This window comes from Ambystoma mexicanum, chromosome 6q (genome assembly GCF_040938575.1).
Source record: "Ambystoma mexicanum isolate Mex_15411 chromosome 6q, UKY_AmexF1_1, whole genome shotgun sequence".
NCBI classification, from domain to species: Eukaryota; Metazoa; Chordata; class Amphibia; order Caudata; family Ambystomatidae; genus Ambystoma; species Ambystoma mexicanum.
This window is the reverse complement of record NC_090937.1, coordinates 443207130-443220540: the sequence shown is the minus strand read 5'-3', so window position 1 is coordinate 443220540 and position 13411 is coordinate 443207130. Positions and strand designations below refer to the sequence as shown.

At 44.2% G+C, this 13411-nt stretch overlaps 1 protein-coding gene across 1 annotated transcript in view; it reads right to left on the bottom strand.

The window, feature by feature from the left end:
• The window catches only part of LOC138516091 (RNA exonuclease 1 homolog), a 2454886-nt gene that overhangs the window by 691980 nt on the left and 1749495 nt on the right, over positions 1 to 13411 (bottom strand). The window lies entirely within an intron of this gene.

Here is a 13411-nt window from a genome sequence, read left to right as displayed (position 1 = left end):
GGAACCCCTGTTAAATCAAGAGCAAGAGAATCTTGTGCAAAACCTCCAAAGTGAAATGTGTGAAACTGTGGTCCATGATGGAAAGCATTGGAGATGTGTTATAAAAAGTGTGAACTTTGTGAAAGTCTAGGAAAGGAAACCCAGTGAAAAGTGAACCCCCCTTTGTGAATTTAACATTGTGAGGGGAAAATAAATCCCTGTGAAAAGTGAAGGCTTTGTCCAAGAAAGGGAACCTAGAAAAGCATTAAGAAATGATTATGACTCTTTTGAACTTTGCATAACTTTTATTGATCCCAAGTCGTTCAGCCTTGGGGAAGGGAGCTGCGGGACTGCTCCAATCTTGTCTGGTGAACATTGAGAAGAAGGCTGCAGAAACCGTGCAGTGTCATCCTGTTATTTTGCTACACCATTTTTTATATTGTCCAAACCCCTACACAGTATCTTTCTAGTTAGTGAGGGCAAACTTTGGTTAGACAGACATTTCTTTTATTTCGGCTGACAAACTATGGACTATTATTCTTTTTCTTTTATGTTTGGGACTACTCCCATATAGAATAGGGCAAGTTAGGCATTCATACAACCTGTTTGCTAAATAGACGTTTTCTAACTCATTCCTTGTGTCTGTGTCTTTATCTTGTCACCATGCCAATCTCACACTAGCCAATTAACTCCTTTTTAGCAAGAATAAGCTGGGCTGGTGGTTCGATGTCCTTAGCAGTTGAGGCTCCTGTGGTCGTGGACATTTTTGTCGACAGTAATTCTTTCCGCCGTCTTGTGCTGTCCATTGACGAGTGGTGCTTCGTAGACTAGTGCTTCAATGACGAGGTCTTCGTCAACGAGGCGACTAAATTCTTGGTTGACGATTACTTCTCCATCGACGGGCTAGGTGTTTTGGAAGGTGTGAAACTGCTCGTAGATGGCAACAAAGCCTTTTTCGTGGACGACCGCTCCACCAACAAAGGTACTGAAATAAGATATTTTCCTTTTTTGGGCTGGTCACCTTTCTGTAGGACGTTGGAGACCTTTTCAGATGTAGAAGGGGTCCTTTCATTCCGTTTCTTTGATTTAGGAGGTGGTGACTCTGCTCTGTCCACTGAAGCTCTCCTTTGAGAAGTTTGCTTCTAAGTATGCCTTGGGGATGTAGAAGTCACAGTTTTAGATGGCTCCCCGTCGTAGGACATCTGCCTGCTTTTGAGATGTGAAAAAGCCTTTTGTGCCTGTCCTCCAGGGTATTTTTGGAGACGGTCTGGAAAATTTTACAAGACTATTTCCTGTTGGTACAGGCAATAAATATTGTACTTGTGAGGTTCCCTGATGAAAATCACCCTCTTGCCACACTGGCTGCAGTCCGTAAAGAGGGACGTTTTCCCCTTGGAAGCCTGCATATCTGGCTCTACCGTGAGGCGTCTTTATGGGCAGCAAAGAAATCGACATTACCCAGTGGAAAAAAGGTTTCCTGCACCCAGGAAAAACCTTAGCTTTTAAAGCCAAACCCTAGCAGTAAAGGTTTACCACAGGGGTACAAAAAGAACAAGGTTCTAGAAAGAAATTCGAAATTAGCCCAGAGAGTTCAAGAGGACTTGCCCGTCAGAAGACTATGATGAAAATTCTGAAGATGGCTTCTTGGGGTGGAGCGTAAGCCCTGCTACCTCACTGATTAGCGTCCAAAAGGACCAAAGGAGGTGGAGGGACTACACAGGTGAATGGCTACACAGGCCCTCTGGGGCTTTCTGTATAGCATTTTCCTATGGAAAAGTTTTATGTTAATGATACATTTTAAATTACTGAGGATTCCCAGTCTCACGACGGAATATTCAAGCATGTGAATCTGTGAAAGATCCAATTCTGAAAAACTATTCTTTTGCTCCTGGAGAAATGGGAATACGGCCCTATTGGCGCTATAGGCCTTTCAAAATCTGTTCCGCCAGGCTTTTTCTTGCAATAGAAATTGTAGTGTTGTATTTTGCTACATGACATTTCACAGCATTGTGTGGATTAGGATTACGGCTACATTTAGGTTCCAGCCATATAACTTTTAAAACAAATGTTTTTTTAAATATCAGCCAATGCCTCCTTAAAGCATGTATTTCCTTGCTGTTTTAACTCAATGACTATGTTTAATAGGGGCTACCGGATCAATGCTCTGTACAACCATTTTGTAAAGTATGATACTGCTGCACTATGATTTGTGCAGATTTTAAAAACAAAGTATTCAGTGTCTGTGTTGACAGTTTATTTCAATATTTAATAGTCTTCCAATCATTATTAGATGAAATCATGACAGATTTGACTGGACATGTAAAGGTTACGAGCATGACGAGTCCATCCATAATGTTCTATGCTTCTCGAGGCTCAAATTGTGTGCAAACACCCAGTCCAATCAACTTCCCTTAAAATGAGCTTTGGGTAAGTACAAATGTATGAAACCCATGTCAGCTAAATCTCGTTTCAATTGTACTACACTACTATCTTGTATTTCATGTAAATCCTTATTGAAATCCCCTACCAAAACCAATGGTGCAGACGCCTTAGTCAGGGATATGATCAGTCAAAGCACTACCACATTTAGACTCATGTTTAGCGGACGGCATATTATTTACAGCTTAATGCTGAGTGAAGGGTGGACCTGAAAGGTGGCTTCCGGAGCTGGCACAGTATATTAAACAAAACCTGGTGAGGCTTTTATATTTAAAGATTTTTTTATGAATCTAAGCTACTCCCCCCACCCTTCACCACAGTTCGATTATAATAAATCAGAGTAGTCGTCTGGTGATGTTGCATCAATGGTAGAACCTGAAAAATCTTTAAAGCAATAATCTCTTCCTGCAAAAAGGTCTATATCTAAATCCTGAATAAGGTCATGTATTTCAGATGAGTGGGTTGGTGATGATCTAGCATTCAGTAGTGCCCATTTAATGTTGTAGTAATCAGGATTCCTGTGGTTAGAACTGCATGTAGGTGTACTGGTACAGGATGCAGTCCCATTATTGGATCCTATGTCCTCTATAGAGCTTGATGTTTTCCCATTAACATTAGGCTAAAGGTTCCAAGTACCTTTGAGATTAGGTAGCTTCAGAAGTGTATTTCGGGATTGATCCACACTAAAGCACTGGCACATGAACCTGGACGAGCTCCAGAATTACCCACTAGCTTGCTAGAGTCCCGTGAGTATACAATTTCCATTATTGCTGTCTCCATTGCTGTCGCCAAAACTACGGAGGGTTGCTTGTTGACCCTCCAAACCCTGGTATAATGATAACTTTTAAACGGTATGCCTAAATAAACGCCAGGCTGAGCGTGAATGGCAGGGGAAGATAGGTTTTGGAGCTTTGTGCGAATCTGGCCCCATCATCGGGCGATTCGCCTTGCTAAAGCCACAATTTATACTGAAAAGGTGGAGAGTGCCATGAACCAGCCCAAGGAGCTCTTTGCCATTGGTACGTTTGGTATCTGCCAAAACGGATACACTGCTTGGCGTAACCCCTACTCAGTCTCTTTGTGATGATCTGTGACTTTTTTGTAAGTGACCTCAGTTCAAGGGTGTTTACTGAACTTACGCAATAGTGAGAAACGCCTATCTAAACCTAAATCTACAGATGGGAGCAAGCTACGACCATCAAAAAATAATAATGCAGTCCTAGTGGAGTCTTGTCAAATAAAAAGTGCCTATACTAACAAACCTATTGCCAATCCTTACTACTAATATACAAATTTACTAATTTACAAATAATGTAGGGTGATGTTCATGAAAAAAAAAGTTTTCACAAAATGATAAATCACGATGTTCAGGGCATTGGCCTCCCTTCCCCATGTTTTCTGCACGGGACAAGGCGGTTCACTCGCTCAAAGCACACGCTCTGGCTTCTGCGGCACGAGGATACAGTTCCATTTACACAGTTCAAGACCTTCTATGTCCAAGCCGCTTTACTTCTTACAAATCTCTTGACTCAGAGGGTCTGGTATAACACAAAAACGTTATTTTCCTTTTTCCAGTATTCAATTTGGTAGTTCACCATGGATCCCCCTCAGCCGAGCTCAGATACCTTTCTTTCACACAATTGTGATGTACTTTAAACTATTGAAGACTTTTAAATGTGCACTATGGTGTAGCTTGACCCGTTGCATGACCACTTCGATCTCAATATTCCTTTTTCTCACACTCAGCATCAGTTGGATACCGAACAGACTTTTGACTGAGCACCCACGTGGCGCCGGACCACTCTGTGTATGATACGATAGGTTATTTATAACGCCCTGAATACCCAGAGGTTTCTAAGCGTGGACCCGGGGATCGAACCTGTGTTGCTCCATGTCGTGTTCTTTACAAGGCCTCCCTATGGTATCTTTTCTTGGCCTCCCAAAGTTCAATTATAAAGTTCAACTACTCCTTTTGGTTTCAAATCATATCTTCGTCGCTCTTTGCAAACGCCTCACACACTGTTCTCTTTGTACAATGTTGCCGATAGCAATCTTGGTATAAAAAAACAGGCTGGTTTGGTATCAGTCTCATCGGCTGTGCTGTCTTTTCTGACACTGCTTTGTTGTAGGAGCCAAGGTTAGTATAACAGCGGCAATCGCTCCTTCCCGCCTTGGTTATCGATGCGGGAGAGCCCCGGGTACCTCCGACAAACTGCAGGCTTAATCAGCCTTTGTTCCTTGTCTTCCGGTTTCTTAATTTCCAAGGCTCACAAAAGTAACGGTCTTTAGAGGTCACGGGTAGTTCCCTCATTTCGACTCTCTGGTCTCACCGTCTTTCTCCTTTTATTAAACTGCCAACTTGGAACTGCTGTTTCCTCGTGTGGTTTGCCTCGCTCAGAGTGCTCTGCCTTTGAATAGTGTGGGGAAGTGTGATGGAAGTCAGGTGTGTGTAATAATGCGTAATTGCCTGTCCAGTCCATGGCGCTGGGACATGTCCGGTATACGGCTCTGGTGTTAGTCCGTTGTCGCTCACGGTGAACTGTCCGTGAGAAAGTGTTTTTGTCTGAGGGAAGGAGGGGAAGGGGGCTTAAATTCCTAGGTATCCTAGGAATTCCTAGGATAGGGGAAAGGTATTATTATAAAGGGGGTACCGTGTCTCACCCTCTGGTGTCTCATTTCCACTCCCCGAAGACCACTTCTTCCAGGTGATCCTCCCACACTGGTCCACACCCAGGAACTGGATCCAAAAGCAATGGCCATGTCCTGGCCACCTGGATGACAGATCCCCGGGGACTTCAGGTTTCTCACATTTCCTTCCCCTATGCAAGGTAGACATGACTGATCTTTGTCCAGGTCCTTCACCATTAAGACTTGGGAAAAAACAGGGATCAGATATATCCAAGGACCATCGCATATTCCACTGATTTTTGTTGAACTGTGTAGGTAGAGGCAACGTGGTTTTATTGGTCTCTCGAAAATAACCAACAAACTGGTCTCTAGAGGTTGACTCTGGTTTCACGGGTTCTTTGTATCTTGTGCAAAGTTCATAGGATTCCATCTTTTCCCAGTCCCATATTGGAGAGTTTTGGGAGTAGTAAATAGAGTGCCAGCAGTCATGGGCTGAAAACTCTATAGGGAGGTGGGGTGCCCTGCAAAAGAATGGACAATGTAGGGAAATCCCTACCCATAATAACTTCCTCAGGGAGCCCAGAAATGATTTTTGTATTTGCATTTTGTTTATTTGTAAAGCGCACCAAGCCCTTAGGGATCAGGGCACATTTCTTAGGTTCACAAGGTTACATATTTGCACAGGATTTACAATAGGCGGTTAAAAAAAGGCAATTAGGCATTAAACAGTTTTATATTAAACCTGTGTACAAGTTACACAATGGATTCCGCCTGTACAGGGCCAGAACGTCTAGGGTGGGTGAGCTAATATTCTTGCGCTAGTAGCCAGATTTGGACTTTGCTTCTAAAGGAGTGATAGGAGGGTTGAGATCGGAGTGACATTGGTAATGTATTCCACAGTTTAGCGGCGAGTACAGGGAGCTACTACCCCCACCTTCTGAAGTTTAAACCTCAGGATCTTGAGGCAATGAGCTTGTGCAACTCTGACAGGTCGGTCAGAGATGTTACATGAGAATATATTGCACAAGTTACTCATTGCGAGGTTTGCGAGACATTTGTACATGAGAGACAGTGATTTAAAGACAATTCTTTGGTTGACAGATAGCCAGGTGAGACGGTCTAGTTTCTGAAATGTGTTGGGTTTTGGGGATATTCATAGCAGCCCTGATAGCGTTGTTTTGAAGTACGTGTAGCTTGTACTTGTAGCTGCTAAGTATTCCGTCGGCTGGTCCCTACGTAGAGCACATTGCAGTAGTCAAGTTTCGATAGGACTAGAGCTCTAGCTATGGTGGTGCAATTGTTGGTGGTTAGAAATGATCTGCATGCAGTGATTAGCTTGCACATGTACGCCGTTGAGGATGTTATTCCGTTAGTTTGTCTGGTTAAGGTTAGAGTGGAGTCTAAAAGGATGCCAAGAGTTTTTACATCTTTCGAGACCTTGATGGGGTTGCCATCTATGATGGAGTCGAAGCTGGCATCTAGCTTACTGATTCGTTGTTATCCGAGGAGTAGCTCTGTTTTATCGTCATTAAGACAGAGCCCATGTTGCGCCATCCAGGCCTGAATGACAAGGTAAAAGGCATTGAGTTCTTTGGAGTCAACTATGTGATAGCCGGTGATGGGGATCAGTATTTGGGTGTCATCCGCATTATTTGTGAAGGTGACACCCAAATGGTCAAGGTCAAATAGGGGCTTATAAAACACATTGTAAAGAGTTGGCAACATGCATGAGCCTTGGGGGACCCTGCACGTGACTGCAGCCGGTTTGGCAGAGGCTGATGGTGAAAAGACCCTCATCGATCTGTTCTCCAGAAATGATTGGGCCCAGGTAGTAGCTTTGTCTGAAAAGTGTGCTGCAGAGATAAGGTGGTTACATAGGACTTGGTGATTGACCAAGTCGAATGCAACCAACAAATCAAGCAATAGGAGGAGGGCGAGTTTGCCATTGACTTTTAGTTCTTCAATTTGAGTTTTCAGTTCAATCAGGGCCGTCTTCGTCCCATGCCTTGGTCTAAAGCCTGATTGCCTGAGGCCAAGGAGGTAGTTAGTTTCTAGGTGCTCCTGGATTTGCAGGTAGGCTGCTCTATCCAGGATTTTCAAAAGAAGGGGACTGTGGTAATGGGCCTGTAATTGGTAGGGAAACTGGGGTCTAATGAAGAACCGAGTCATCTTTTAGATTGTTGGGGACTATGCTTGTATTAAAAGAGGCATTTATTATGGAGGTGATAACAGGGGCCAGTTCTTTGGTTGCCTCCTTGATGATGTGGGCGGGCAGGTATCTCCCTGGCAATTGGATGGTTTCAATTTAAGTATTATGTTTTCTAAATCTTGAAATGAAAGTGGGGAGAAGTTGAATAGTTTTCGGGCATTCTGGGATGAGGCTTGTGTGGTGAGGCGAGTGAGAATTTTTTTTTTTAATTCAATTTTTTCTTGGAGCATAGTGATTTTACCTAGGAGTGCTTTTTGAATGTTGGAGCACCACGTAATGTCTTTGGCGCAGGTGTCAGGGGGGGGTCAGCTGACGGGGGTTTCCAATTCTTTGAGTATATTAAAGAGTTGTTTAGTACTCGATTTAGCTTGGATAGTCCAGTTGTTGTATGTATCTTTTTTGGCCTGTAGGATCGCCTCTTTGTAATTGAGGTATGCTATCAGAAGATTGTCCTTGTTAGTTGCTGTGGAGAGGCTCTTCCAAAGGGCCTCTGCATTTCTTTTTTTCTTACGTGAGGCACTGAGGGGGGGGGGGGGGGGTTGGCTTGCGCAGTTTAAGTGGGGCGATGGTACTGATGGCCTGGGGGGGGGGGGGGGGGTTTGGTTATAAATGTCTACTAACGCAGTGGAGTCTGTGGGTGATTCGGTAGGGCTGCTGAATATAGGTAGAATAAGTGGAAGCAGTTTCTCTAATGTTATGTCCTTGTTGTTCCTTGTACATATCGGGGGAGAGAGGCTCTGCTTAGGGCGTTGATTATCGTATTTGATAGTGAATGAGATCAGATGGTGGTCTGACCAGACACAAGGCGTGTTAGAAGGACATTAATGTTGCAGTTGAGGTCTGCCAACCAATCAAGAGTCCTGCCTTTGGTGTGGGTGGATTCAAGTATGAAGTCCAATTCCGTTATGTTGGCGATGTCTAGTGCTTTAGCATCCTTATTGTCTTGGAAGCCGAGGTTGATGTCGCCCAATAGAATGATCTGAGAACTTAACTTAGTTTTAGCGGAAAGAAGGGTAGTAATATCTTCTTCAAATGTAGATACTGGCCTGGTGGCCTATAAATAAGGTGCATAGTGAGTGTTTGGGTGGCGGAGACTGGAGGCCTGATGGACAGTAGTTCTGCCGAAGGGAAAGGTTGGCCAGATAAAGGTCTGAGGCCTAAGGAGGTTTTGGAAAAGGAGACACCCCCACCTTTGGTTGGGTTAGAATCTCTGTCACATCTGATAATGGAGTACTGATTAGGGATGGCGAGAGAGAGAGAGGGCCCAGCTGCAGCATGTAGCCAGGACTCTGTAATAGCTAAGAAGTCAAGGTCTTGTGTTATAATGCAGTCTGCAATGTCTAGTGCGTGGGCTGGGAGTGATCTGGCGTTTATTAGAGCGCCCTTGATGGGAGGAATGGTCTTATCAAGACTATGCTTATTGTCGGCAGGCGTGGTGGTTTGCCAATGCGAGTTGCCTTTAATAGATAGATTCTTGGGGAGGTCCACTGGTTTGATTGTGTTAGTCTGAAGTTTGGTCAAAGTGGTAGTTTTGGGCGCTGATGGGGCTGGTAGCAACCTGATGCCTAGTCTATCATTCCTGTATTTCAATGCGCAAGGTATATTTGGTGTAGGTTTCATGGCGAATAGTTTGAGCCAACGGGCTGGTGAGTCAGGTAGGGGTTATGAAGTGAGGATCTGATGATGGGTGTAGTTTTGGACGCAGGGTGTAGGCAGGGGGGGAGAAAAGCTGAAGGGGGATACTGTGATGATGGGAGCCTACTGCTCATGGTCAAGGTGGTGCAGATGATGTTAGGCATGTTATTAGCTGTACAGTCGGGCTGTGAGGAGTGGTTGCTGGAGTTATTCGTGGCCAGGATGGGCTGTAGCACAGTGCAGAATAGTAGTTGTAAGTAGCGAAGTGTGTAGAACAGATGCATAGTGTGATGAGGATGATGTGAGACTATGTTAAGTGTGATGGTTGGTGGAGGGATAAACTAGGAGAGCTTGGATAATATCAAAATGTCGCGCGGGCTGTTGCAAATCGTGCAAATGACCTGTATTGCCGGAAGGTGGCAATTGGTGTCCAGTCATAATGTCGAATCAATAATGTCGAATTACAAAAATGTCGAATCCAAAAAGTCGAAAACAAAAATGTCGAATTTTTTTTTTTTTTATTTATATATTTTTTTGGGCTCCGGGGGTAAAAGAAAAAGGGGTAAAACAAAAAAAAAAATTAAAAAAGGGGGGTTGGGGTTGAGACCCCCCATTTAAAAAAAAAAGCAACCAAAAAAAATCATTCGATATTTTTGTTTTCGACTTTTTGTTTTCGACTTTTTGACTTTCGACATTATTGGATTCGACTTTTTGACTATAAACCGGTGGCAATTAGCAGGGTTATAACTGGTAGAGCAGTAAAAATAAGTGACATGATTGTATGGACTATCACTTATTTGCCAGTTGAAATGGCTGGTTAAGCATGGAAGGACACGATTAGCGAGGCTAGCTGAATATGATGGTCAAGCAAAGTAGGTAAGGCAGTCTAATCAAAAGGCACATGAGGTGTTGGGAAATGGGACCGAGCTACGATGTAAGCTGGTTGGGTATAGGAACAATAGGTGAGCTTAGGGTCACAATTTATGCAGCGAGGCTATTTTATAGAGTGGCTATGCAGAGGGAGTTAGGTGAGGCAGAACTAACAAATTAGACATGATAATCAGGCGAGGCATGCTAAGCTGTGATATTAAAGGCAAGCTAGTTGAGCAAAGATGTTCAGGCAAAGGCAATGACAAGTTATGTGTGATAAAGTGTAAAACCGTGCTACTATGCCAACTGATAGCGCATTAATGACCCAGCATGGTGTTTTTGCACAAAAGGGCTATGCCCAGATTTCAGATTAGATAGTATGCATAAGCATATGGAATCACGCATTGTAGTTCATGTCGACCATGAAGCGCTCTAGGCGTAGGGAATGGTGTACTCTGGGTGGAGCAAGAATGATGTTCAGTGGGATGTTCAGTGGGATGGCGGATTGAGAGGAGTGATCTAGACAATAGAGGGTTGTTTGTGGGGGGTGGCCATATATGTTTTACTTACCCTGTAGTGCGGGGTAGTGCGGGGTTGCAGTGATTAGGTTGTAGGTTGTGGTCCAGGATGATCGAGCGAGGAGCAAAGCGAGGCATCCTGCGGCCGCGGGTCAGCCCGGACAGGCTCAGACATGCCTGTGCGTTATGAGGTGGGCCTTTGGCAAGGTGGGTCGGCACACACCTTCCGGTGGAGCCAATCTCCCCAAATACAGAGTAACCACCAATCAGGGCGGCACGCAGCTCGCCAAAAGATAGTTGCCTTGCAGCTAGTAAACAAGCGTGCAGCAGCCATTTTATAAGGCTGCACGCAAATAGGAGTGATGAATGCGATAGTATTCTTTCGTAGAACGCCACAAAAATTTCTCAGGAAACCAAGATGATATTGGCAAAAGTGTTGCAGCAGCAATCTAGGCACTAGTACTCACTAAGAAATTAGTATTCTCATCGGACGGCAGATAGACGTCAAAGAAAATCTCCAGAGTACAAGTTGGGAGACCAGGTCTGGTTGTCCTCTAAAAATATTGCACTTAAAGGCCCACGTAAGTTCCAGCCTAGATTTCTGGGTCCATTCACTGTAGAAACCATAGCCAACCCAGTAGCAGGATAAAGTTTCGAAGTCGTCTGATCCTTCGGAGTCTGATTCCACCGAATGGCGTGATTTAGGTAGGTTGGTCGCTAACCGTGATGGCCCTGTGACCAATGGTAATTGGGCACCAAAAGAAAAAGGTTCGTGAGCGGGGGGATTTAGGGGACTAGGTCTAATAAAGGTATAAGCTAGTCAGATTGCCAATAGTATTCGATTGCTCTGTTGGATATTATAATGGGAGAGTGGGAGGGTATTTAATAGCACTTGAGTTTTAAAAAACAGGTTTTGTTGACTAGTTGGGATATGTAGTTGAGAGAGCCAAACCTCTTTAAGAGTGGATAATCAATCAGAGTCAAGGTTGTACGATATTTATCAGCATGGATTCTCAATTTTTAACAATTGAATCACATCCCAATTCCTGACACCATATGTAAGGAAGGCATGGTATTAACAGTAAGACAGACAAGTGACCACAATTAAAGGGTGTTTATTGAACTTTCACAAGGGTGAGATACGCCTATGGATACCTAAATCTGCAGATGGGAGCAAGCTACGACAATCAAATAATAACAATACAGTCCTGTCAAACAAAAATGGCCTATACTAAAAAAATAAAATTAAAAAAAAACGATTGCCAATCCTTATTACTAATTTACAAATAATGTGGGGTGATGTTCTGGAAAAAAAGAAGTGTTCACAAAATGATAAATCAGGATGTTCGGGCCGTTGGCCTCCCTTCCCCACGTTTTCAGCACGGGACAAGGTGCTTCACTCAAGCAAAGCACACACTCTGGCTTATGCGTCGCGAGGATACAGTTTAAGACCACCTGTTTCCAAGCCTCTTTACTTCTTGCAAGTCTCTTGACTCAGACAACAAAAACACAAAAACTTTTTCCTTTTTCCAGTATTCAATTTGGGTGTTCACCATGGATCCTCCTCTTCCAGGCTGTTCGGATAATTCTTTCTCGGGTGTCTCACAGTTCACCTTGGATCGCCCTCAGCCAGGCTCAGATCCCTTTCTTTCACTCAATTAGTCTCCCTCAGTCAGTCTCGGACCAATTGTTATGTACTTTAATCTATGAAAGGTTTTCGAATGTGCACATGGTGTAGCTTGACCTGTTGCATGACCACTTCAATCTCAATATTCCCTTTTCTCACACTCAGCATCAGTTGGATACCTGACAGACCTTCGACTGAGCACCCACGTGGCGCCGGACCACCCTCTGTATGGTATCTTTCCTTGGCCTCCGAACGTTCAATTATAAAGTTCAACTACTCCTTTTGGTTTCAAATTATATCTATGTCGCTCTTTGCAAATGCCTCACACACTGTTCTCTCTGTACAATGTTGCCGCTTGCAACCTTGGTTCAAAACACAAGATGGTTTGGTATCTGTAATGCTTACCTTGTCCCCGCAGGAGCCTAAATGATCTGGGACCCTGGTTCTCTGACAAATACTGGTTAAAACTGGATTTTCCCTGTGTGTCAAAAGAGAGAGAAAATATGGGGGAATACTGGAATCAATATTATGTGATCACGATACTATGGCTCACCCCTATTTCCCACCCTGCTGACTTCCCTAAAGTTTCTATGTGCCTCCTTCCGCCCCTTATCAGTGTTTTGTTATTTGGGAGCTCTCCATCCTGCTTTCATACAAGGGCGTGTTGGTGGTGAGAATCAAGAAGAACTCAGACTGAAAGACTTTCAAAGGCCGCTGAAGGTAAGTGTCTTGACTCTTGGCGGGATGTGTAATCTTTAGTCAATAGGGTGTTCAAGTCTCTGAGAGAAAAAAATAAATGAAGTTCTGAGGAGAGAGCTCGCTCTTGACGTTGATCTAATGATTGATTCTTTCTTTTGCAGATCCATTGACGAGAGGACTTTCTCTTGGGTAGCGCTAGTGACTTTTGAAGAAAAAACAAGAAGTCACTCTTAAGGTAAGCATGCGCGTGTTGTTTTGGAAACACGTGCAGCACAGTGTGCCTTTGTTGCCAAGCAATGGCACCTTTTCTGAGGAAAGACATCGGGACGCTTGGAAAAGCTAATTGGAGCTTCAGGTACGTAAGCGCGTCTTTATCTTCACTCGCTATAATGTCTTAATGTTCTTTTATTAAATTTTGTACCTTGTCTTTAAAGGTGTCATGTCCTCAGATCATTCCTTCGGCCATGTCCCGCCAACCACTCAGATAACCACCTTCTCCCAGTCACCTGTTTCCAGGGGCTCACGCAGGCATTCCGGTTTGGCTCGCGCGCTGGCGAAGCAATCGCCATACACCCTGCAGTCCCGCTTGCGGCCGTTTCTCCATTGGCAGTTGCCATGGAGATTAGGCAGCCGCTCGAGCAGGAAGACAAGTGCTCGTTCCGTTGCGACCCGATCACGTGACGTTATGCGGTCATGTGCCCCAGGCTCACGGTCACGTGATTCCATTCCGTGTCATATGACCAGGAAGTAACTGTATTTAAGCCGGGCAGTGCTGGTATACCGCGCTTCACAGCTGTTTTTCTCGGA